Raw genomic sequence first — 26,157 nt, 5'->3', positions numbered from 1 at the left:
GTGATAATACTATAAAGAAAACTAAATATATAGTTTAAATAATGGCAATAAAATTTCCACAAGTACTCATCCCTGAAAGAAGTCTTTCTTTTGTTTCTTTCAATATTGAGATTAGTGTATTTCTGTGATTATTTAGATTAATGTATTTCTGAGATAATTTTAACATGTATTTTTCATTAATTTCAAGTTAGGTTTAAATTACTGAAGGGACTTTCACACTTTCTCTAACCTTATGAAGTATTACTTAAATTTCTAAACCATAAACACCTGTGTTCTTAAATAAACACTATCCTTCCCTTCATAAAAGCTCTTGTATTCAACCTTTTTCAATATTTATTAGGCCGTAACACAGACCTGACAGTTCCTCCTTTTTAACTACATAAAAGATAAATTTTCAAGTTCTTGTTTCCCTTGATTATGACCATACACCATGAGTGCAATACTCTCTTCTTTCAACAGAAGTCTTGTGAAGTTCGTCACTTTTCAACATAAATAAGATTATTAGAATCTGTTCGTCAGTTCCGCAGGTGCTTTGAAAGCAGGATAAGAGATTTTGTTACCACACATAGTAAGAAATGTTTTCAGCAATGTCTGTATTTTGTTAATTTAGTTTATTTAAGCAAGAACAGCATTGGTGTGAGATGCTGATTATCTTGTATGAGCTAGGGGAGATCAAATGGCTTGGTGGACTCTCCTAATACTTCATTTGGCTTCTGTTATAAATCTTGGATTTCTTGGAAAACTGAGTTAATTAAAAAGTTATCCTACATTTACTTGTAGGATAAAGGAGATTGCTTCCATGAAGTGTCAACAGAATCTTGAGATTCTTTTGAATACATTAAGAAAGTTATGATTTAAATATTTTTCCTTTGTGTCATGTCTTCCTGTAGATGAAAACTTGATGTTATTCCGCCTTCGTGTCTCCCTTCTCTATGTGACAATCCTTTGTGATTGCTTTTCTAATTTTGCATAAAGATAGATCATTTAAATTATTGAGTAATTTAAAAAAAAAAAACAAAACCAACAAAAAAACGAAAAACCCAAACAAGCAAACCAGAAATGGCTATCAGGTTACTTGGTCTTATTCTGCGTAAGACAAACCATAAAACGTCAGCCATTTCTCTTAAATTTCAATATAACTGCAGCTCCGTATCCTTCCGGAGGGGAAGTATCTACTAATTGCTGGGTTGTGAATCGTTCTGGGTCCATGTGTTTTTGCTAGGGGTTTTTGCTACTGATTTCTGTAGAAGCGGGCTACGAGAGCCATGTGTGAGGGCACTTGGCCTTTTCGTTATCTTCATACTACTTACACTATATGACTCTTTGAAGCGGCAGCTGTCCTATTTCTGTGACTGGATCATGGTCGTTGCTAAAAGTATACTAATTATATGGGCAAAGCAATATCTAAGGTGTTGTTTCAGGTTCGTATCTCTGCATGTAGTCCTGCATACATGTACCAAAAGTTGCAGCAATTGAGTATATTTTCTTTGTTAGTAACTTCATGGTGTTAGCAATGTGAATGTTTTATTTTGACTTTAATCTCTTTTTATTCCTTATTCTTTCACCTTGGTCTTGTTTCAAGGTAGTGGTGTCCTCTTTCCATGCGTGAAAAAAGAAAATGCGTGCAGATGATCCCGTTCAAGCAGAGATGATGGGGTTAACTTGAATTTCTCAATAGTGAGAAGAGGGGCATTTTGAAAAGAACTATCATGGAGAAGGATTGAGGAAGTCCTTTTCCTTGTTTTTGTTGCGCAGCGTAGCTGAGTACCCCATAAAGGGCTTATCAGCTAGTCTAGAGAGAACCACAAACTTTGGACTCTTATTTACTTGCCTAAACGTAAGTGCCTAGTGCCGTTTGAGATGTCCTTGAGTCCCAAGACATCCCTACCTGGCTGGAAAATGAGACCTGAGGCTTTCAGGTGATCCATGCTGTGATCGTCCTCCAGCAGGAGCTGGAGACCCGGTGGGCAGGGATGGATACTTCTGTGTGGGTGGCTGAACTGAACTCCTGCAACAGCGTTTTATTCCTTGAGAAACTGATGACATTTCATTTTTGGATTTTTGCTTTTCTCTTTTTTCTGGTATCGAGGTAATAAAGCACTAACTCCATGGAGTGCAGAGCCAGCTTCGCTCTCTTTAATTATCTAGATAGCAAAAGTCAGCCTATAAAATGGAAGGTCATAGAGTAATACATAACAAGAATTGTGAAATACCCGAGGGCTATCACTTCTTGCACGTAGGAACAAAATATCTCAGTTGTGTCAGTGCCATTATTCGTAGACGATTCCTTTGTGGTATGGTCTGTAGTCCACCTGAGGCCAGTGTTGCTCTGAAATTGGGTTCATCTTCTGGATTTGCTCTTTTCTACAGACATTAACAGTGACAGCAGGACCTTTTGCTGTGGGACAATAGTGGTAATGACAGTTCTGCCACTGTCCACTCCTTCCTTTGTTTGTAGCACTAATAAATCTCTGGGAGTGGCTGGAAACGTGAGTGTCGGACAGAGGTCACTGCTAACTGAAAACCAGAGAAAGTGGGAAGATTAAATGGTATCTAATTTACAGTCTAGCTGGCTTAGTTGCAGTGCACTGCCTAGAATAGAAATTTAAGTTAATTAGAATACTGTAAGTGCTGTTGCATTAGGACCATAGTTTCAGTCAGACTGGATAATCTTTTCTGTAGTCTGTTCTGTGTTACTAGACACCAAGAAAATGTTTAAATCACATTCTCTCATCTTTCACTGAATCTTAGTACTTGGTAACTACGTCCTCATCAGTGGACTATTTCAGGATGTGCCATAAGGTAAAAAATTTTGGCTTTCATCAAGGAATTCCCTGTACCTTTAATAGCACAATATAGCACGTACCAACATGGAGATGTTTGTGTGAATCCAGCATGTCCAGGCTTGTCACAGATGCCTTAATGCCCTTTCAATAACATTGTAATTTCTTCAAACAAAAGCCTTTGAAATTTGAACAGAAATATGACTGACATATAGGCTATGTTACTGAGTGCATAGGACAGCTTGAACTAATAGTAGCTGTTGCTCAGAGGTCCAACCTTTTCACTTGTATGTTGTATTTCCCTGTTTAGCAGTGTGTTTGTTCTGAAGGCTGAGTTTCTTTGCAAATGTTAACTTTTTGTTTTCCTGAAGCTTGAGTTGTTATTTAAAGAATAATCCCTCTATTTTCTTTCCAGAAGAAAATTATTGCCCTTCTGGTTTGTTGACGGCCTGAGACTGGCTACAGATCATACCCTCTCTGTACACATTTGTGCCATAGGAGCACAGTTCCCAAAAGAAGGAAGGTGATTCTTTACCTTTACCGAGCGATAGCCACCTTGTGTTACGCAAACAATACAAATTTAATACAGTAGTTTAGCATTGTGAACATGCATGTTGGATCACTGCACAGGGGTAACAGAGTTATGGATGCTGGAAGGCACTTCTGGAGATACCTAGTCCAACCCCTTACTTGGGGCAAGACCACCTAGAGCAGGTTGCTCAGGGCCATGTCTGGTCAGGTTTTGAATATTTCCAAAGATGAAGAATCCACAACTTCTCTGTGCAACCATTCCAATGTCCTACCCTCATGGTCAAAATGTGTTTTCTTATGTTTAAATGGAATTTCTGTATCTCGGTTTGTGCCTGTTGCCTCCTGTCTTTTCACTGGATACCAGTGCTTATTTTTAAGAGTGCTCTTTTAAGAAAGATACTGCTTTTAACTTCTCCGTACATCAGAACTTAGACTTTTAGCTGTTTCCATTGGGATTATTGCATCCTTTAGTAAAATTTCTTTAAGTCAGTAGCTGGGAAAGAAAGGACATTTCTGTTTTTCCCACAAGATGCTTCCCGCTCCCTTGTTTCCAAGTCAGAAAGGTCTGAGGGCTCTAACTTGGTGGCACATCCCTGTGCTAGCTCCCTACTGACTCACGAAGTTGAGCTGAACTCTTATGAATGACAGACCATGTTCTTAACAGGGGCAGCGAGATTAATCGCTTGTATCGCTGTAAAAATCATGCTCCTTCCAATGAGTTGGCTTTTCTGTTGTTTTATGGAGCATATTGGTATCTGTTGAGAAAGTTTTGTTTAAAAATGTGTATTAATGGTTTAGAACATGAAGTTACAAAGCATCGCTAATTTTTAGCATGTATTATTTGAAAAGAGCAGAACAAAATTGTAATGTATCCACGTGGATGCCCAGTCTTAAGTTAGTGGTTATGGTGGTGCTTTGCTGAGCAGAACTGAGCATTTTGTAGATGCAGATGAAAAGTAAAAGAGTACCCAACATAGATGAACATTTGTAGCTTTCAGTAGGAAGTCCTGCAAGGGGTTTCAAATAAAGGGGTGGATGTCGACATTAATGAGAATATCAGTTTTTCAAATTTTCAAACACTTATTTCTTACTACACTCATTGTCTACAGAATAAACCATCTGTACTTGTAATTTTGGGGTGGTAGATATTTGCAAGTGTAATTGGGTGTCCAAATACCTTTTAGCAATCGAGCTGGGTAGTCTTTTAATTGACTCCAATACCGCACATAAGGCTGGTGTTAAACCGTATCTTCTCCACTGAGGTCTGCAGGTAGTAAAAGGAGTTCTGGCTGAAGCAGGTGTAACTCTCTATTTGTACATAAAATTTGGCTTTTTATGACATTTGAGCTTTTAAAGATATTTTTTATAATACATCTAATGGAAGTCAGTAAATATTATTTTGGTCTTATGAATAAGCTTAGAAAAAGGTTAAATGATTCATAATCCACCTTTTAAATAGTGCTAACTGAGCAACTTGAGCAAGGAAAAGATCCAAGAACTATTTTCAGAGCTCTCCAGTCATAGCATATTTACAGACCAAGATACAACATGCTGAAGGTAACACGTGCACGGCAAGAAGTGACTAATAGGAAGCCAGTATCCTAACGTGATTTTTTTTTGATAATTTTAATGAAAGTAATGGATGTTTTTCGCTGCAAATAGTCTTATTTAAGATAGTTTACAAGTACAATTAAGTATGGAAATACAAGTCTGGAATATCAAGTGATAAGATGTGACCTCCTGCTCTCAGTCTTATCTAGACTATTCCTACAGATGCTTCTTTGAAAACATTCAGTGATGCAGATTCAGCACTTACACGTTAGTCTCTGTCAATGCTCTGTCAATTTCCTGAGACAAATTTTCCTTTATTAAAATTCTGTTGCTCAGAATTATGCTATTTTTCTTTTTAATAGATAGGTTCTTTATGTATTAGAAGATAGATATCAATTTTCCTTCAGTCTTTGCTTTCCTAGACTAAACAAATTCATTTCCTTCAGCCTGCCTTCAAGCTTGAGTCATCATTTCTAAACTTTGAGTGGTTTGGTGTGTTGTGGGGTTTTTTTTTGTTTGTTTTAGGGTTTTTTCCCCCTTTTTCAGTCTCTCTCCAGTTAATTTATATATTTCTTAACCTCCAGTTTTCACATACAGGTAGTGTATTTAGCAGTGCCAATAAAAATTACTACAGCAAGTGCCTCTTTCGTTCATCATCTATGCAACCCTCTAATCAGGACACTTTATCTGCTGTATTTTAGCATATTTGTGTATCCTTTAACATTTTGTTTAGGATTACAAAGTTCATCTTCTAGCCCTGGTATTTAACCAATAAATGCTTCTGTAAAGGTCTCAACCATTTATTGGTTGCAAGCCTGTTTGCAAGCAGCTGTAATGCAGTACTATTGCACAGTTTGCGCCTGCCATTTGACTTCAAGAGCATTAGGTTTCTCCGAGTGAGGTGAGCACGCTTTGATCATCCGTCACTGAAAACAGTATGGTTTTGAAGTCAGAGAATTGCTCTGATAAAAATCCGACGTGGAGCATACTATCACCCATGCTTTTGCTCTGCTGACTCGGAAAATAGAGATACACCTGTAGTATCTCCGCACCAAACTATGCAGACACAAGATGGCTTTATGGCTACCTCCTACACCCTATCATGGATAGGAGACTGGTAATCTCTTAAGTCTTAACGTATAAACCTAGTAGCTATGTAACCCTTATTTCTGAGGAGGAAAACTGTGTTGTGGGTCTCTTCATAGCTTGATTTATGCTTATCTGAATTACTCTGTGTGCTTGTGTGAAACAATTAGCAGTTCTGTTACAGATAACATCCAGTTCCTTGACTATCAGTCATGAACAGAACGTGTGCTTTAGCAGGAGGACATAGCAGTTTGCTTAATCTTTTGGATACAAAGGGTAAAAGGTCTTGCTCGTGACCTCTGCTGAGTCTGTGCCTTGCTCGTGCACCTTTTCTGCCTCCGGAAAGGTCCATGAATCAATTTTCAGCTGACGCTCCCGTGCCACCTTCAGCTTTTGGCTCCAGCACCGACTGTGGCTGGGTATAGCACAGTAGCATAGCAACAGCTTCAAAATATGGACCCGTATTGTCTAGGAAATTGTTACTGCACAGTGATTGCAGCAATAGCAAATACAATGTAAATATGTAGGTCATACTGAGAGAAAATTAAAATGGGATTTATTTACTTGTTTCTTTTTCTTACAGTTTTCTTTTTGTGACTCCTTCTTTGATGTTCTGAAAATAAAACTGTTATCCCAGCCTGGTTTGTTTTTTTCCTTTGAAACATCTCAGTTCCTTTTGTTACATTTTAGGAGAGGAAAATATTTGGATTTCTAGATTGATTACTTTTTTGCTGTCCCTGACAACTTATCTATATAGCAGTACTGTCATCTGTTAAACGGTTTCTTTCCAATATAGAGGGATTTGTATTATTTTTAATTGTTTATTGCAGAAGTACCTAAAGAGCTGCTTTACTGAGACGGATGTTTTACAAACACAAAGTAATAGATAGTCCCTGCAAAGCAACTGGTAATGATATATGCAAATTATTTTGGAATCTGCAGGAGGAAAGCTGCTTTTCTGCTTTTCTTTTCATTTTCTTTGGATATCAGGGGTTGGATTTGGCTCACCTGACTTAAGGTGTGTCCGTAAGCTAAGTTATTAACTACATCTCCGCAGGATATCAGGATATCTAGGCTCCTTTTGCAGCAAAAAGCTATCTGAAATAGCACATCTGAAATGGGATGTTAATTCATGTGGCCAAGCATAGGCATCAGCTGTAGGGTGAGGTTAGTTGTATCGAGTAGGGGCCTAATTCAGTTTTCCAACCATAGGCATCCAGTGCTGCTTTAGATGCCTCAAGGCTTCCCTCCTGGCCTCCAGCTGCCTCTGCAGCAGGCCACGGGTCTCCCATAGACCCTTTCTCATACATGTTTACAGATTTCCTCAGCCATCCTAGGGCCTCTCAGATGCTGCTGGATACTGGGTTTAGGCAACTGAATCAAGCCATAAACTTTCACTGCGCACAATGGCATGGTCACCTGAAGTTAAATAAACTGAATGCCACCAGTGACAGTTTAAATACAAAGCCTGGATTACTAGATTAGACTAGAAGCTAATTCTGATAATGGGTATCTGGAAACAAACTTCAGACTGATTTTTTTTTTTTTTTCCAGGCTATTTAATTTTCCTTTTTCTTTCAGTGTCCACACTCGGCAACAGCTGAAGTGCAACAGTGAACAAACATTGCAATGTTGGACAGTTCAGCTGTTTACTGGACAGTCTAACTTGATCAGATAAAATCATCTGATACATTTTAGCATCTTTCCAAGACTGAGAACCAGCACTTTCTTTAACTGAAGTCAACCTTTATCCTTTTCTTAACAGCAACCCTCACATATGTTTCTTTTAACTGTATTTGTGTTGTAGTTACTTCTTATTTTAGACACCATAGTAGAAGAGAAGAGCCAACTGAATTTACTAGGTTTGAATTCCTAGGTGCCAGTTCAAACACAGCTTAAGATTTTAATTGTGAAAAGAAAATCTGCTTTGTTTCTTTGGGTCATAAGGCCCCGTATTGGAGGGAAATTTTCCACTGTTCTGCAACTATATTTAGTGATCCATTAGAAATATTTTCAGTGTTCTCTCGAATACTGTGATTGTGGCTGAAAAGGAACACCTGAATATTTTTCTGTATCAGTGGCAATTTTTTAAATACTTAACAACTGCTTAATGGCAAATGTTATGAACCTGTATGAAACTACTTTCTGTGGGGAAAAAAAAATAGGAGGTGGCATGTTACTCTAAAATAAGTCATTGATTTGTTATCTGCAGTTGTGATTTTTATATTTAGACCTCTAGATGATCCTTTTCATAACAATTAATGATACAGTTATGGTTGACTTTTTACTGTTGGTACATCTCTGATAATGTTGTAAGACGTCAGTGACCTTCATGAAGTTATAATGATACAATTAAGAATAGAGGAGAAGTGAATTGGTTAGTGCACAGGTCTGGTTTCAGTACAGGCAAGCAGTGTTTGAAACCAGGATTTTGATTTGTGAGTTAATTGATTTTCTGTTGCAGCCTCTGTGCAGTCACCTCAAAGCAGTCTACAAGTGTTAATGAAGTAAAACTTGAGAACACATCTTCCGAGAGAAAAACATTATTTTCCTATTTACATACTTATAAAAAATGAGGCATAGAAAGGTAAAAATTTTTGCACACCCACCAAGATGATTTTTTTTGGTTCCTGGTAATCTGAAAAAAAATTCATGGGACTGGAGGTGACTTTTTGGGACATAGAGTCCTTTTCTGTCACAGACAGCCTCATCATATAATACATAATTCATAAACTGATCAAGGTTGGTCTAAAAACTAAGTGGACGTTATTATTCATTTTGGAAATCTGTTTCAAAACATCACTGCTCTGATGGTTTGACACCTTACTCTAATTCCCAAATTACATTTATTCATGTGCAGCTAATACATCTTTGTTCTTGTGCCAGCATGGTCCATTAGCATTCATTCTTTCATTTAGCTCTTTTTTAAATCAGTTTAAGCTTAGACATCCTCAGATGTTTTGGGGCTAAACCAGCCAATCCTTTGTGTCTTCATTTCTTCCAGTCATCATAGTAATCCCCTTCTGCACATACCTTCTTTCCACAAAGGTGCCTTTTCTTTCACAGCTGCACCCTGTCTCAGGTTGCTTCTACTTTTATAGCTAGACTAAACAAGCAGCAAAAAAGATTCTTTTAATAACCTCCTGGTTTAAGATACCTATGATGTTTAAGTGAACACATCATTCTATTTGAGGTGAAATGCCCTGATATAAACACGATAGAGTCAGTCAGAAAAAGCTTCATTAATTTCTTCATGCCTTTCACAGTTTTTCACTGATCCTGACACCTGTTTTCCTTTCAGCAACAATAATGTTTTTCTAACCCCATTGTAAGGTTCCTTAGTCTGCCTGCAGAGCACCAGCAGGGCATAATTCCCACTGTCCCATTGGCATTAAGAGGACTTACAGGTACCGGTCCTGAATCTTAAGTTCAACAGCTTCGAAGGGCTTCTCTCTGGATCCTTAATTGACGTTTAAATGGGGTTTTTCACTTGTTACCGTCTTTGGGAAATCTTAGCATCTGAAGCTCAACACTATATGCCCATAGCTTGAGGACTGGTTGAGAAGCAAATGGAAGGAGTGGAGGCTTTGCATCTGAATATATAGGTATTTAATCTCTCTTCTGACCTCTGCTCACATGTATTTGTACCAGTTTTGATTTATTTTAAAATGTATTTGATTAAAAATCTGGCCAGCAGAAGTGTGTTATGCTTGCCCCCCAGAATGGATCATTTATACTTGTTCTATAAATATGTGCATCCTTACCTGTAACACTGATACTTTGGTGGCTCCTCATTACAAGAGGGTCTCTCTTAGCCAGAAAAGGCATGTGGCTGGTCAGTGAGATGTCTAAATAATACTGGCAAGTCCTCATTAAATAGGAATACCAGGAGAAATAATTTAAACTTATAAAGTTTTCTTTCTTGATGTCCCTAGAAATTTTTCCTAATTGTAATGTCTATTAGCTAGAACCTTTCCAGATAAATAATGGAGAAAATAGTTCAGGAATCCTGAATTTCATAGAGTAGACTTGTTGACTTAAGAGTCCTTTTTTAGCTTTTTTTTTTTTTTAAAAAATATCACACTGTGATTCAGGCATGGTGGGTAACCTTTCTTGTACATATTATGGGCTTTTTCACAGGCCATTAAGAAGGCCCATTAATGAATGAAGACTGCACTCATATCCCAGTTGTTTAAAAAAAAAAATCATCCAGGAGCTCAGTGCTGCAGCATGCTGAATGCTCTGATGCTTATCCATAAAAAGTATAAAACACATGCCTAATGTTTTAGGATATAAAAACTTTCATTCACATTTTTCTCAATCATTTGAAATTAATAAAATTATGTTTCTACTTAAATACTTCAGTGCTTTGGGAAAAGGAAGAATAGAAAGCAGGACTTTTTTTAAAAAGCTGATGAACCTTTAGGGAAGAATCATAGATTTTAAGTAAGAGGAAGTTGAATGGACAACACTAAAATGCCATCCTTTGCTTTATGAAGATAGAGAGGTTACTAATTTAAAATGTTATCATATAGAGAAATCATACATAAATTTAGATGTAAGATATGAAACTATAAGAAACTAATTGCTATGTTTTAATTTCATTATCTAATATTTCAGTCATTTTGGGCACTAAAGAAAATTAAACTTGTCAGTTCAGATGACTTATAAAGGGCTATAGGGCAAGTATTTTTAATCAGGTGATTCAATGTGGATCACACTTAATATGCTGTCTGCTCAGTGGGTCTTGGTGAGATTTGAGAGATATTTCTAAATAGTAGCATGCTCAGGCTACTGTCAGCCGTCCTGAATTAATAAGAGTATTGCACTGGTTCAGTGCAGACGGGATATTACTCAAGATACTTTGATGCATACTCTGTACGTGCGGTTTGAAGATTGTTTGGATTTGGGGATTCATCTGTGTAAAATTTATGAAGTCGGTTTTAATGATTGTTTGTCAGACAGAAAATTTCTTGAACATTGGTCTGAGGTGCTTGCTTTTCTCTTTTGTTTCCGTGGTGGAATAGAAGCCCAATATGGAGAAGGAGTAATTCTTACTTTGGCTAGAAATGGCAATTCAGAAACCTCAGAGACAATCTATTTGAATTACCCAATATAGAGTGTCTTAAGGAATTTGTCCAGTCTAAATTTCTTGGAGGTCAGTCATTAAGTTGTAGATCAACTAATGGGGAACTCTGATCACCTGATAAATCTGGCCACGTACCACCTGAGAAAGAGCAGCTTTCTCAGCTGGGGAAGAGGTTCAGCTGCTGTAACGTGTAAGAGGTCTGATCCTGTGAAAAGCAGCTGCTGGAGCTGGGCAGGAAACCCCACGGCATCTAACATGGCCCTGGAGGTCTATGTCTGAGCAGTCTAACCCCACCATCAATTTCTGAAAGCCTAAAGTTACTACAAGGTCATATTTCTGTGAAAAGATACTGAACAAATATCCTGGACAAAGATCCAGTATCAAACATTTGTTATAGACCATGTGGCCTCTTTTAAAGAGGCACCAGTCTTTCTTCCCTTTCTTTGTTGAGCACGTGCATTTGTAAACAATCAGCAATAAGTAGTTTCTAGTTACGTAGTGCATAGTTACAAGGTGACATAAAAAGGAACACCTTTGTAAAAACCACACAGATTGTTTTTTATATATATCATACTGCAGGATTGCATACTTTATTAGACTTCATGAGGCAACTTAAATTTACTTCTTTTCACCAAATGTAGGCAGGGTGCTTATTTGTCGCATCAGTAACTTCATCGTGGTCCTAACTATTCATGTACTTTGGTGTGTTAGTGCCTTGCCGTGTGTTAATGAGCCCGCATAACGAACAGCAGAAGTTTAGAGCAGCAAATTCACGGCCATTTGGCTCCTCCCTGTGAGATTGCAGAGGAGGAAGTTTGGACCAGAGCAGAGTTTCTTGCAGGCATCGGGTGCTGATTGGCCCTGGGCACCGCGGCTGATAACAGCTAAAAATAGCACCGGTATAAAAGCCCAGCGAGCAGCACAGCTGCCCTGGCATTCCCTCCTCGACTGCCAGCGAGGGAGGAGACGGTGTTCTCCAAGTCCCTGCACATACGTGACCGAAGAACATTCTGCTGCTTAATTCCACTTAACAATTAACCCATCAGATAAAGACACACGCTGGACTGTTTGACTCATGGGTGAAGTAACCAAGTTCTACTTAAAAAAAAAAAAAAAGACACAAACTGAAGGCCAGATTTTCCAGGCAGGTTTTCCGAGCAGAGCGTGACAGGTGGGCCAGTGAAATGTCTTTGGAAGTGTGCCTGCAGAATATCTGTATTTTTATGTACAAGAATGTTGTACTTGTATATATACTCACATAATCACCCTTATAGGGAGCATACTCCACGACGATGGAATTCTGAACACTTGGAAAAGCAAATGTATTTTTATTTGACAATGGTTTGACTAAGCTGGCTTTGAAGAGTTTGGGAGTCTTAGCCTTGCTGTTGATTCTGGGGAAATCAGGTCATTTTCTTCATTTCTGTTCCCTTTCAGGCTCTGCCTGTCTTCTGTTTTAAACTGTAGACTTTGGGGGAACAGTGACTTCAGTGGTTGATTGCATTGCAAGATAAACCTTTGGATGTCTGAAGCACTTTGGATGAATAAAGAAGGCAGACACCTGTGTTGAAGAGCTCCCTTTTTAAGGTCTGGCAAAAGTCACATTGAATTGAAAACAGGGTGTAATCAGGGAAAGCACTAGGAAGTCTTAAAAATAGGTGGCAGTATCAGCCCTATCAATAGTAAACTTTTCCCTCATCTATTAATTCCAGTTGCTCTGAGTCTTCCTCTTTGATTTTATGAAGCTTTTCACTATGGAATTTGTGGCTGGATTTCCTTTCAGTTTAGTTACAGTATTTTTTTTTTCTGGTTTATAATAATATATTGCAAGGTTTATAATATCCTGCAAGATTGACAGATGACCTGGCTAACTTGCCTCCAGTTTTGATTCGATACACTTAATTTTCTGAAAAGGTCACTTGTAACTGCTCAGCCATTTTCCCTTTCATAAGAAATTCAATTACCTTTTAATTTATTTTTTAATTGAGAGATCTCTCATGGCAAATGAGATAATTGCAGAGGATGTTGGTTTGGTAGTTCTGTAGACTAAAGTCTTCTTTTTCTGGTCAGGAGACCCAGCACGAGCAATGGTGGTAGAAACTGCCACACAGTGGCTTCCACCTAGTTGAGATGCAGACCTGAGAGGAGTCAATCCTTACAGCACACCTACTTCACCCTTCTGAACTCTTCACCTTTCCTCTCTGAAAGTCAATTTTCTATGTTAACATGTAGCCAAGAGAGAACTTGAGAATCTCTTATGGGTGCCACTCTCCGCAGGCAGATTTAGGCTTTCTCTCAACATCATGAGATACCTTTATATATATTTATGAATTAGACTGGCATCAACTCTCACTTGCTGCTTGGGTAGAAATGGGTAGAAATTGCTAATAATGAGTAAAGGGCTCTATATCTCATTAGCACTTTTCTAACTGATGTAGGTCTTCCAGGAAAACCTAGTCCATTTTCTAGAGTTGTATCATAGTTGTCACCAAGCTCAGAACAGCAAGAATGCAAAGACGGCTCTTGTGCTTTGACATTTCGGTGATCTATGAGGTTGCTTCCAGGTATTGCAGCTGGTTACCAAGGGCCCACACCTTCCTTATAAAAGTTATACCTGCCACATGCACTATGTTCAGCAAAAGATAAAAATTTTTGGAAAATCTTCCATTTAAGGGGAAAAAAATCTTACATCTTTCTAGTTAGACTACCCAGTATTTCCAATTCTGACAGACTTAATTGAGACCCCATCGCTATTCAGACTCTGTGCTCAGATCTGAATTTCATACTAAGATTTACTTTCAGTCTTAAGCTAAGCTTTTCTTTAAGAATTGCCACCACCCTCTTTCATTTAAAGATGTGGGATGTGGTCTCTGAAGTCCTAAAAACCCGGACATGTTGGTCACCTGTGAAAATCTACTAACTTGAAAGTGTAGTTGCAGCAGAGAGGTTCACATTTGTGCTTAACCACATTGTTCTGATTCATCCTGGTTGTCTGCATTAACTCTGCAGTGAAAAGGGTCCTCAAGCAAAGAAAAACTATAACGAGATACCACCAAGTCAACGTCAGGTGCTTCAAGACGTTGAACTCTTAAGTTGAAGAAAGAAGGAAAAAAAAACCCAAACAACCCACCATTCATTTAATAACAGCTTGAGGTGATGCACTAAGGAAAGTGAGCTTGTTCACTGGCAGACTTTGTGGAAACTTTGTCACAGAAGTACCAAAAGGTGAAATGAAAAATGAATGAGGGCAATTTTCGAAGGAGAATGGAAGAGTTCTACAGTTCACTGTAAGGCTCAAGGTCAGCCAGCTGCATTAACCCCGGCATGCAGCACTACCATTGATGAGGTGGACCATAATGTATGCAGAGGTCAAAATTTGCTGCCATAAAGAGAGATGTAAAGATGTTGATCCCTGCTATTCCATACCGAACAAGTGTGGGTTTATCAGGGAGCCAAAAGCCAGAAGCCCTTTTCTTGAGCCAAATAGTACGTACACCACAGAGGATCCTGTAATCTGCTGTGCAGATCCACGCACGTAACTTGCTGTGCAGGTACTTTATGGCTTCATCTGGCACAGCTAAATGTCACTGATGCCAACATTTGAACCCATGGGAACTAGTCTGAGTCACGAGTAATTTCAAACTGAGTTGCTGAAGGCTTCATCTTTTAGAAATAATGTGCATCAGAATATAGAAAGTAATTTCAGCTTTCAGCCAAATTGTTTGCTAAACAACAGAGTGAAACGCAAATGTATCCAACGAAATCAGCAGCAATTGTGCATTCTTTGTGCCTTATTTACTGGGGGGGAATTGAAACCTAGCCTGAGATCTGCATGATCTACATGCCATTTTGAACACTTTCTGTAAATAATAATTCGTAAATTGGGATTGGAGTAGTGTGTTGTGTGCTGGTCTTTTGCTTGGGGGGATTTAATCCTAGTTTGCATGTACGTGCTTCGAATCCTAATTAATTTAGACTTAATTTATTACAAGAAGCATAACAAGAAATGAACAGAAATCATCTAAACAGGCAGTTGCTCTAAGAACATTTGTAAATTAAGACAGAGATATGCATTACTCTTTTGCAGACTTGTAAGTAAAATCATGTAGTTTTAGTTCTGTGACAGCAGTGAGTCAACAACAATCACGCTTACCTGGTGGTGTTTTTCTTCATAACACCTAACAGTATGGAGGATTTATTTTGAAAAGCAAGGGCTGAGGGTATCTACATTCCTCCTTTCATCAGCTACATTATCCATATAGCCCATATAGTTCGGGACAATCTGTAATGCTCTCCATTGTGTTCCCTACCATACCACTTTCCAGAGCAGTCTCAGTCCCGTTTGGAATTATCTTTTGTTTTTAATTGAAATGACAGTTTTGGAATGATAGTAAAATAAAGAAATAAAGGAATAAACTGCTGCCCTCTAGAAGCCTCTCTACTGAATGCAGTATTAGGAGACGATTTTGTACCTTTTAAGTGCCACTTCCCTGTGAATGGTTAGCTGTGACTGTCTCAACACGAGCGCTGAGCTAATTATCCATAATGAAATCCCTCTTCACACTGAACAGCAGTGGGTTTTTCTCTTGAAGTTGTTAATGCTTATTAATGTTACAGCAAAGTTTGATACTGCATCCATGGGAAAACATAATTATATATAAAAATAATTTCATGCTTTTGGACTAGAACTTATTTTGCAAAACTCCTGTCTGAGCTGATTCTAGTGATCTACCATTCTGTTAAACAGCTGAGTTTCATCCAGAGACCTTTAGAGCCAAAATAATGCATTTTCATAATAAGATAAAGGAGAGCTGCTATAGCTCATGGCTGTGACAGGTTCATAATGTCTGGGGGATGGGTGTAGAGCAAGCTATCTAAAATTTGCCAGTTAAGGGGAGTGCAAAGTTTTCTGGCCTAGGTTTTGCCATCCCATCCTGTTTCTTGGGACATTCAGGCTGTGTGTCTGTTGTATCACTTGATGTCTTTTGTTCCATGCCCTTGAGTGTGGGACAATTTATAAGAAGGAACAAAATCACAGTTCCTCTATCAAACCAGCAGGTTTTGAGGCACTGTACGTCTCTGGAGTTGAGAATCATAGAATCATTTAGGTTAGAAAAGGGAAAATGTCTGCTCACCCAACCTTGGCATGAGGCTAAGGAGAAGAGCTTTGTACATCCCTGCACGTCTTGTACATCTGGGGAGGGGAACAGGCAGTCTGACCCCAGATATCTGAGACAAATCCCTTTTAATTTTTCTGAAGATCAAACAAGAACTTGATAGTGAGGCATTGTAATTCAAAAGGAAACTAAAACTATTGGATTGATTCCTTGCATTTGTTAACTTGTTAAATAAGTAGCATGTCGAAGCTACTAGCATGCAATAAATGCAGCTGCAATTTACCAGTAATTCAGAACTGTCGCCAGAAGATATATTTTTATGACCTGTTCGAACATGCTGGTTTAGTACCTGGTTGCTGCTTAGTTGTGTTTTTTTAGGCAACTAAGCAGTTAAATAATTCCCAGGTAAAATCATAGCCCCAAACACCATTTACTGCAGCTGCACCAAGATTTTACTACTTCTTTTCATCCATAATGCAAGTGTATTCACAGCATGAAAAATGTTACCTGTGTCATATAAAACTCGTAATGCCCCGCTCTCACAGAATGCGCTGGGTGGCAGCACCAAGTGAGCACTGCGGGATGGATGTGCTCTATGCTCTGATCCTTCTTGGTAACTTAGCGGACTGCTGGAGAACTCCACGATAGAATTACATTCTGGATGCTTGGCCTCTGATTCACCCCCTCGGGACAAATCTTTGCTGGAAGTGAAGCTTGCATCAGGCTTGTGAAAGCTGATAGTGCGTCAGAGTTCACCTACAATAGAGGTCTTATGTGGAGATGTGGCAGTTCCTTTTCTGAAGCTGTCCTCTTCTTTTATTAATGGGATGACGTGCTCATATTCATTTATATATCTCATAAACCTCAAACTATAATGACTTGGCTTATGAAGAGTTCATAATTCAGTGTCTAATATTCTTGTACGTAACTCAAAGCCTCTGCTACTTCTGACTTGTGAGAAAATGATAGGCCAAACTAAGCGACTCATTCTCTGCAGTAAAATGAGAGTGTACTAATTATTTATCAGTATCTTACCCTTAATTTGGCAGAAGAAAGAGCTGATTTCATAACACAAAACAGAGCCATGTAGACAATAATAACCATTATAATCAAAAAGGTTTCACCCAGATGTAAGTGATAAGTCAGTTTTATATGACACCAAAGCAGTAAATGCATGAGTAGATTCCTGAAGTAGTACATATATATATATATTTCCTCCTTCTCACTGCCTCCTACAATGTTTATCTTAAATCAAGCTTTCAGAATCTATTTTAAAAAACACAGCATTTATTTGAACAAGGACTCTGTTTTGCTTGATCTCTTCTAGGGGTTCCATAGAGAGATATTGGAAAATCGGAGTTTTTTTGAGGTGGGTTATTCTCTCTAGGGATACCTGCAAGCACAGCTAGAATACCAGATGTGTGATACTCACCCTACAGCTTCTGTAGCCTCTGAGCACCCCATATCAAGTCCTGGTGCAGGGGATGAGTGCAAGGTGGTACCTCATGGGTGAAAAATGATGGGGAAGGGACCTTCCAGGGGCACTGCTGCCCAGAGGCATCTTGAACCAGATGGAGTCTGGCCCATTCCTGCAGTAGTTTATACCTGGGTCAGGATGGAAATGGCTTCAAGGCATCTTAGCTCCCTTTCTCAGTATTGCAGTTTCCCTTCTGCTTTGCTGAGCCTCAGCACAATAATCTTCGTCTTGCAAACGAATTATAATATACCACTAAACCCAGACAGTAATTGGGAAGGAAGGATTTAAATGTTTTGACACGTTGAGTATCTACCAAAATTGCTACATATAGAGTTTAACTTTCAGAAGCGCAAGGCATGCACAACTTCTGAAGTGGGAGATTTCACGTGCATAGAAATCAGGCACTAAAGGCACAGATTTCTTTTACTTAATAATGACAGTGGGATTTGTCTGACCATTATAATGTCTTTATCTAAGCTTGTTACCCTGGGCTCCCTTTATTACCAGTGGAAAAAAGTAGACGCTTCTGGGGCACATTTTTTCATTCTAAAATAGACATCTAAATAGGTCACATACATCACATCTTACAAGTGCCGATATCTTGAATGATGATTTTATTTAAACATTTTGGTTTAGCATTAGCGGTACTACCTCCTCACTGTTCTTATAGCAGGCCGTATTTTCTCTTCCAGAGCTGATATATACGCTCCTGTGATATAAATTGTTTAAAGCACTTGCCTATATCAAAACAGTGTTTTCAATGAGGCTGGAGCTACAGGTAACGTCAGTCAAGATGACACACTTCCCGTTGTTTCCAGGAGCCCTCATTAAAGAGAAAGTACGTCGTTGCATGAGGTGCTAAAGCAAAACATTTTTTCAGCAAAAACAAAAGCTTATAATCATGTAGTTGATAATATGTTATTTAGGGATGCATTTTAGAGATATGGTGACTATCCTTGTGTTTTTGGCAGACTTTTATAACTGTAATATATAATTACAATGCAATGATTCTTTTTGCTACATGTAAGTACACTTAGCCCATGTCCTTGGAAGTTTGCCTGTAGGCCTAAGAATAATTACGCTATAAATGTTTGGTAATTAATGTACCTAGTCCAAAAATTACATGTAAAAATTTGAAATCAAAGGAATAATAACACTTAATTCTCTTACAGTTAACCTTCCAGTTATTTGAATGAGCGCTAATTAGATCTAAAAACCATAAGCACACTTTTACACTAATTATAATGTTGATTATGTTGTAATTACAGTTGCAACAGCATAATGAGATTTACTTGTTAACCATTTCAGTGCTTCATGGAGTGCACACGAAACAGCTGTTGTGGGAAATTCCCGTAGAGCTTACCCAAACAGCCACGGAGATGTTGGCTGCTACTGCTCTGGACCTGTGTCAAATGCCTAGAGGTCACGGGAGGGAATTAAAGATCATCACGAAAGCACACAGCTAAGAGCACTTTCAGGAAAGGCGAGTGTTTGATCACGTCAAAACCATACCCAAAAGGCCTCTCTGTGTCAGAAGGGGAAGGCAAAACTGCTCGTGTCTGGCAGTGCGAGCTGCTGACAGCCTGCGAGCCGGAGCTGCGGCGGTCCCGAAACAGGAGCAGAGGGCAGGGGGGGCAGAGGTGAAGGAAGGGACTTTCCAAGGGCAGGAGGGCACGAAGGTAGCCAGTCCCTCCAGGCAATGATGGCAATGAGGAGGAGGTCCCACCCGACCCCTTTGCCTTTGTCCGCTCTCCTCTCCCCTGCCAGCACTCCCTTCCTCCACGCCTTTTCGCTGTGTCAGGCCTTTCTGTCGTGTGCCACCTCTCGCTTAGGGTTGCTGTGTGGCAACCTCTGAGTCACGCAAGGAATGCAGGGCGAAGGAAGGGAGTACAGATGACAACAGTATGTCAACAGCAGGCTGAGGCCCTTGAAAGTTTTCTTCCATACTCCACCCCAGCGTATCATTACTCTCCTGTCCTCCCGCTACAAACAACACGCCAAGGGACACATGGAGAAATAGTTATGGGACCTAAATATTTTATTTTCCCAGGGCCCTGAAGCTCTTCGTTCTCCTGTGTAACCCCATTCCCATTCCTCTGCTCCTGAACTCCACCAGGAGTGGTGGCACCACGGGGACTTTTCTCACCTGAGAGTATTCAGTTTCAGCTTCTGTACCGCTTTGTACCACACACAGGGGTTTTCGCCGAGGCAGAGCTCTGCTCTTCTGCACGTTCCTTGCACAGGGTGAAGAAATTAGGCTCTTCTTTTGTTACCATTCTTAGCGATAACAATATTAGGATTTTGAACAGCTAGAAGCAGGACAAACACCCTTCAGAAAAGAAGGAAAAAACATCACTGTTGCTTAAAGCAATGAAACCAGCCCTGCTGCGGTCCTTCCCTCTTCCCCTGGTGCTCCCAGCCATAGAATAAGGAAATAACAGAAACGCTGAAAATGGGGAAGAGCAGAATTATTTGCTCAGAGACTGATCCTGCAGTAGGTACCAGGAGCTTGTCTCCTCCCCTGTGAGTTAACCCCACCCTCTTTTTTTATGCTCTGGGCTATTTTGGGCCGGCAGCGAGAACTGCAGCTCTGACAGATGAGGATACTGTACCAGAGCACAGCAGCACTTGTTGCTCTGAAGAACTACACAGCCGTACCAGGGACCGCTTCTCTGCTGCCTGCCTTTTTTTTATGATTATTATTTATTTATTAACCTGCAAACTTGTTTTCTCTGCTGGTTTCGAGCTTTATCATTACAAATGATGTTTTAAAAGCTTTGTGAGAGCTGTTCGGAAGGGAAACCTATCCGCTGTGCAATTGAAACCTCCTTTTGCCACTTAATAGTGGGAGATCAGCTGGTAGCCTTGGGGGTGAAAAATGACAGACTCTGTTACTGCTAATGGGGAAGGAAAGGACCCTGAAATTGAGCTCTTTGTGAAGGTAAGTTGTACTGTGAACTGGACGCTGGTGTGACTCTCGGATCAGCTCGGCTTCTACTGAATAATCAAACTTTAATTTTCTGGCTCTGAGCGGAAGCGGTGCTTTGACAGCCCGTTATCTCTTGCACACACATTCACACTGCTTTCTTCTTCGTGACATTAGAATTAGGTAATGTTGTGGAGGGAGAGTCAGAATTCCTGTATTTTATTGTTATTTCTCTCCTCGTGAGTTTGCCTTGTTATTCTTAGCCTGCTGCCTGCAATGTACTGTGTCCTGACTTTAGACTTTAGGCTTTAAACTTTAGGTTTTTCACTAAGAATCCTGACTTCCTTCTCCATTTTTGGGAAGAGAGCATGAAAGGCTGAGGGGTACCATGATTTGGTACTTCGGCAGAGGCTGTCAGGTCTGAAACACTAACGGGTCATAAAACAAAAAGGATTGAGATAAGCTGGCAGTCTTCTGATTATTTCCTGCAATACTTTTTTTTTCTGAAAAAATGAAAACTAAATCAGTTTTTACTCTCAGTTTCCTCAGCCCAAAGCTCATTCTGAGTAACTGAGAACAGAAACTGATTTAATGAAAATATAGAAAAATAAGTACATCTGTTACATTGTGGGATTTCAGAATGTTTCAGATTGGGTATATCTGTTGGTCTTGGGCTATGAAAATCTTACCATTAAAATCAGTGGCACAGTTCAAACCCATTACACATACAACCTTATTAATAGCAAACTTCATGCAAACTCTGTTCCAGTGAAGAGCTCAGATTTTTTGATGTTCAGAGCATGTTTCAAAGCTTCTATGTACGTCGATGCTGAAATCCACTAGCCTATATAAAATGCAGGTGTTTGTTTGGTCTCTCCGAGCCTATACCATCCCTGTAAATCAATAGGATTATTATTAATATGCGGGAGTTACATCAGACCCTTTGCAAACAGAGTACTGAATGATTGGGAAAGCAAATTCCAACCCCTCCCTTCTGTCAAGTTGAGGGTATATAATTGCTTTGTACTCCCTGATGGATATTTCGGGATGTAAGTTGAAATATGATGTGTACACATGGCCCCTTCACGCATCTTCCAAAACCAGTCAGTTCAGGTGCAGCCTTTCTGACCAAGCCAGCATCGAGGTCTTTTTCCCTAGTGAATAGATTTTACAAGAATTTCTGGTTCATAAATGCCCAGTAGATCCTTTGTGCAGAGCTTAATGTATTAAAATGGACGTGCAAGGCTCCATGCATCCAGATACCTTTCGTCTTACAGGTTGTTTCTACCAAGCTGAGTTTAATGGGGCTGTTTGTGGGCTAAAAAATAGGTTATTGGGATTGTTTGGCTGTTATCACAAATGTATTCTGGAATGCAAACCTTCGGCTACTGGTTTGTTTTAGTGCCCACACTGTTTTATTGAGGCTGATAGGGATGTTTGTGATACATGGTTCTTTGACTGCATCAGCTGTTAAAGAGAAGGTCATTGCCCAGATTCATTGTGTAAAGTTCTGGATCCATAAGTTACTGGAAAAAATTTGCACTGCCTTCAATTGAGCCATGCCATTCCCTGAAGATTTATAACTGCAGAAAGAACATTTTTAGTAATGTGACTTCCTGCATAATGCATGTTACAGAATTGCGTAGAGACTCTCACATAAAACTCATAATTTGCAGAGTTGGAGCAAAAGAATTAATTGGTATCTTCCTGGAGGCTTTCCATTTAGGTTGAAAAATTGCAATTCTTGATGTTTTGGAAAGGTGCCATTAATTTAATTAAAAGTCTAAAAAGTTGTAGAGTAAAGCATGTAACTAGAGTATTAAATTATACAGCTCAGAAGTTGAAAATAAAAAAGAAAGACCATCCAAACAAGAGACAAGCTAAAAGTTGAAAAATAGGAGCATATAAGAGAAATATGAACAGGTGAAAACTTTTCTGGAGCATGAAATTTAAAAGAATAGGATATTAGTAAGGGGAAATAAACAGGAAGGCTGATCCATGAGAGAATCTGCAAAGGAGAAGGCACTTCCTCTGTCTGTTTTGAGGCTGGAAAGAAGAACAGAAAGGTGGCAACTTCTGGATGAGTATGAGATACTGGGACAAGTGGCAAATCGAAATATACTGGACCACACTTGAGGCAAGTTCTAATAGCAGGAGGCCAATGAGCATTTTATCATTTGATTTTCGTGGAGCTAATACTTCACTCGAGGGAAAAGAGTTCTGTCCTGCATCCTTGAATGGACACACAGCCAGAAAATGCAGAGATCAGTGAAAAAAATGTAGGGCAGTAGATGTGGCCTGGAGAAAACTGTACCTTCCACAAGCACAAGTAAACCAGAAAGGGCTGTTTTTCACCAGCCATAGAGTCTCTAATAAAAGCAGTTTCTGTCTCAGGTTAAAAAGAGAAAGGTGTTACACAATTGCTCTATTTCCCTTTTCTATTTAACAACCAGGAGAGCAGGAACCTTAGAAAGACAAGTAGAGAGATGACGGTGAACAGAAGAGCCGTGCTGTAACCTAATGCAGGTTAGCTATCTCCTGAGCGATGCAGAGAGGCTGGGCACGCCAGGACACAGCTAGCTGAACTGCTATGGCACAGGGTTAAGCGGTTATCACACCTATTTGTTATCAGCCCCGTTGATTTTACTCTTTTTCTAACGGTGCCCTAACCTGGATCTGTGAGATTTTTTTTGTTTTGTGAACGAGCGTTCTTGCAAGGTGCTTATTTGAGAGTAAACCCCCCCAAATCTGGGGCAGGACACAAGCAGGCTGATGGTGAGAACGGGCAGAGCTGAGGAGGTGAGGTCTGCCGAGGAGATGGTGCCACCTGGATCAGATCCGCAGTTTGTGTAAGCAGGCCTTTTGTGAACACTGAAACTCTCCAGCAGCAATTCCACTTCTAAACTTGTTTGACAGGGAATTGGAAGAGGCTGCCAGAGAAAAAGACTTGATATACGGTAGCGCGAGACACGGGCAGCCGCAGCTTCGGGGAAGTGAGCATCGGGAGGTAGCGCTTGCTCTGTGCTTAACCCAGCTTGTTGTAACTCAGGTTAATTTTAATTCTTTGTGTGCTGGAGAAGCAAAGTGCTTCTGTATAAATGACACCCTGATGGAAGGTATATTTAGCTTTTTCTGGCAGTTTTGCACCTGTATGCTTGAACATAATGACTAAACTGAAATGGTGCTCTTTTTATGTACAGACTGTTAAAATCCATATGGGAGGATCACAGAACCTTTATGGCTTCTTTCTGTTTGCAGTGGAAACAGGTGTCTGGATGTACATTCCATGCATTTCAGAATTAGAGTGGTGCCTAGTATCTAGAAAGTTAATTTCGAAGGGAGATACGTTGTATATATGGAAAACAAAGCATGATACAAACAAAACTTGAGAGTACAACTGTCTATTTGCATTGCTCGGAATGAGTACAGTCTAGAAAGCAAACAAACCACACAAATGGTCCAAAGTACATTTGATTTGAAAAATCTTCCTGCTTTAGAAATACCCTATAACAAGATACATAATAATCCATGTTTCTGGCAATCAAAAGACAGTAGTATCATCATGGTAGTAGGAGAATGAGTAGTGAGCTGGCAGACAGTTATTTCTGCAAGGAGTCACTGTGGTATTGAGTGATTAATATTCTGGATATGTTCATCAGCTCAGGTGTGCGAGAGCTTTTGCTTAACAGTTGTGAGGCTTTACTTCCCAAAGTGTTCAACCACAGTCACACCGAACACCCATCTAGAGAAAACATGATGGTGCTTGCAAATGTAAGAAGCAAGAGAGACCTCTCAAAGGCCTTGAGCTTCCACACTCACTGACTCGTACATTGAACGTATTCCCAGCTGAAGGCATAAAGGCATAAGACGCACCGAACACTCTCAGCCCATTCCTCCCATTAGCAGCTGAGCGTTGTGCATGACCAGGCACAGTGATGGTGTATTTGCAATCTCTCAGGGATCCGGTACCAGCCAAGGTACGGCTCAAGGACTAACAGCATCGAAGTATTTGTAGGGCCCCCTGCAGTCATTTCTTGTTAGAGGATTATCACAAAGAGAAAAGGTTAGTCCTGGTACACTCATGGTCTCCTGGTGCAAACAGACATGCAAGGAACCTGCGAGCCCTTTGTCGTCTCTGACGGTTTCATTTCGGAGTTTTAGGTGTCTGTTAGGAGTATCTTTAAAAGCGATGGCAAGATTTGGCACCGAACTTACTATCCCCGAATGAATTGGTCAGTCAGAGAGCCTGGCTGGCCAGGACAAAGCAGTCATCCTGCTGATTTAGTGTGCTCCATCAAAAGCCCAGGAGTCGCTGCTCTCGGGAGCTGCCCTTCTCCTCTCCTTTGGACAGAATTATCCTGGAAATTATGCACCAGGGAGGTGCAAGATTTTTATGCACTCTGGGATTTCTTTTTGTGCATTTTCTGGATTTTTTTTTTTTTAAAGTTATCTCTGCCGAGGGGTGATTTCAAACTAACCCTGGTTTGGATTTTGGTGAACTGCTGCAAAGAAGCCTTAAAGGAAGATATAATAAAAATGTTACTCCTGGTACAAACGATATCATTCCCTGCTATTAAGGCTTTTGTGGTTTTAAGGTAATAGTGTCACTCTAATAAAAAAACTGATTTCAGTTTCAGAATTTCAGGGTTATCAAAACCAATAATGGCTTTACAAACTGGGAGAGAGAACTTGACAGGAACCTTTTAACCCATTATAACAATACAGGCTCTGTAATTTATTCGATTCGTAGACTGCCCTCAAGAAGTATTTTGATGATGAGTAGAAATTACAATCAGATCTGAAGGTACAAAGTTAATTTCTGTTTCTTGAAAAGTGTGGGTATTTTACTGTGTATTATGAACTCAGCTTTTGGCTTCCATACAAAATCATTCCTATGTTCAGCGGAACTTTCTCGGTAAAGAGGAAACAATAAAGAGAGAAAAGCACAAGGAAGAATAATGATACTGAAACATCTGGTTCAACCTGTCTGGTGCTCCAAGACTGACAATAACATTTTTTTGGATCCTTGGTCACGTGGTTGGCCAAGCCTTTCATGTTTCGAGAGAGAGGTGGCCACCCTACAAAGCAGACAGGTACAGTGCGTGCAGCCTCTGGCACGTTTCAGTTGTCACCCTGGAAGTGGTGTGAGGACGGGGTTTTATTATGGATCTTGCATTTTACATCCACTCGGAGCTGTCAAGCAGATGATGGGCAACACAGTTCATGTCTCTTCCAAACAGATCAGCAGCCTACGTCTCCTCTTCTAGTGTACTGGCCTTGTGCATTGGTATTAAGGTTACCAAATTTACAAGGTTTACCTGTAGTCCGGACACCAGCATATATACTGGGAGGAAAACAGTTTTACTAGGTTTGTTTAAACATCTATAAACGTGTTTCATTAGCTCCATGCAAGGGGACTCGGGTATTTCAGTGTAATTCTGGCTTGATTCCTATCTTGCTTACATCTTTTCAAATCAGGAGTGACTGGGTTGAAGCCCATAGATTTTATATATATATATATAATGGGCACAAGAAGAGAGGCAGGCCTCCTAAATTTAAATCACACTGTTTAAACAAGAAACTTAACAGTAACCCAC

The 26,157-nt window shown here is 39.7% G+C and overlaps 1 protein-coding gene across 3 annotated transcripts in view; it reads left to right on the top strand.

Moving 5' to 3' along the window:
- CLIC5 (chloride intracellular channel 5) overlaps window positions 1-26,157 on the top strand; it is a 92,354-nt gene that overhangs the window by 10,106 nt on the left and 56,091 nt on the right. The gene's annotated exons all lie outside the window — the stretch shown is intronic.

The sequence above is a fragment of the Calonectris borealis genome, chromosome 3 (assembly GCF_964195595.1).
Source record: "Calonectris borealis chromosome 3, bCalBor7.hap1.2, whole genome shotgun sequence".
NCBI lineage: Eukaryota > Metazoa > Chordata > Aves > Procellariiformes > Procellariidae > Calonectris > Calonectris borealis.
Note: the sequence above shows the minus strand (reverse complement) of the source record. Positions and strands in the feature narration are given on the sequence as shown.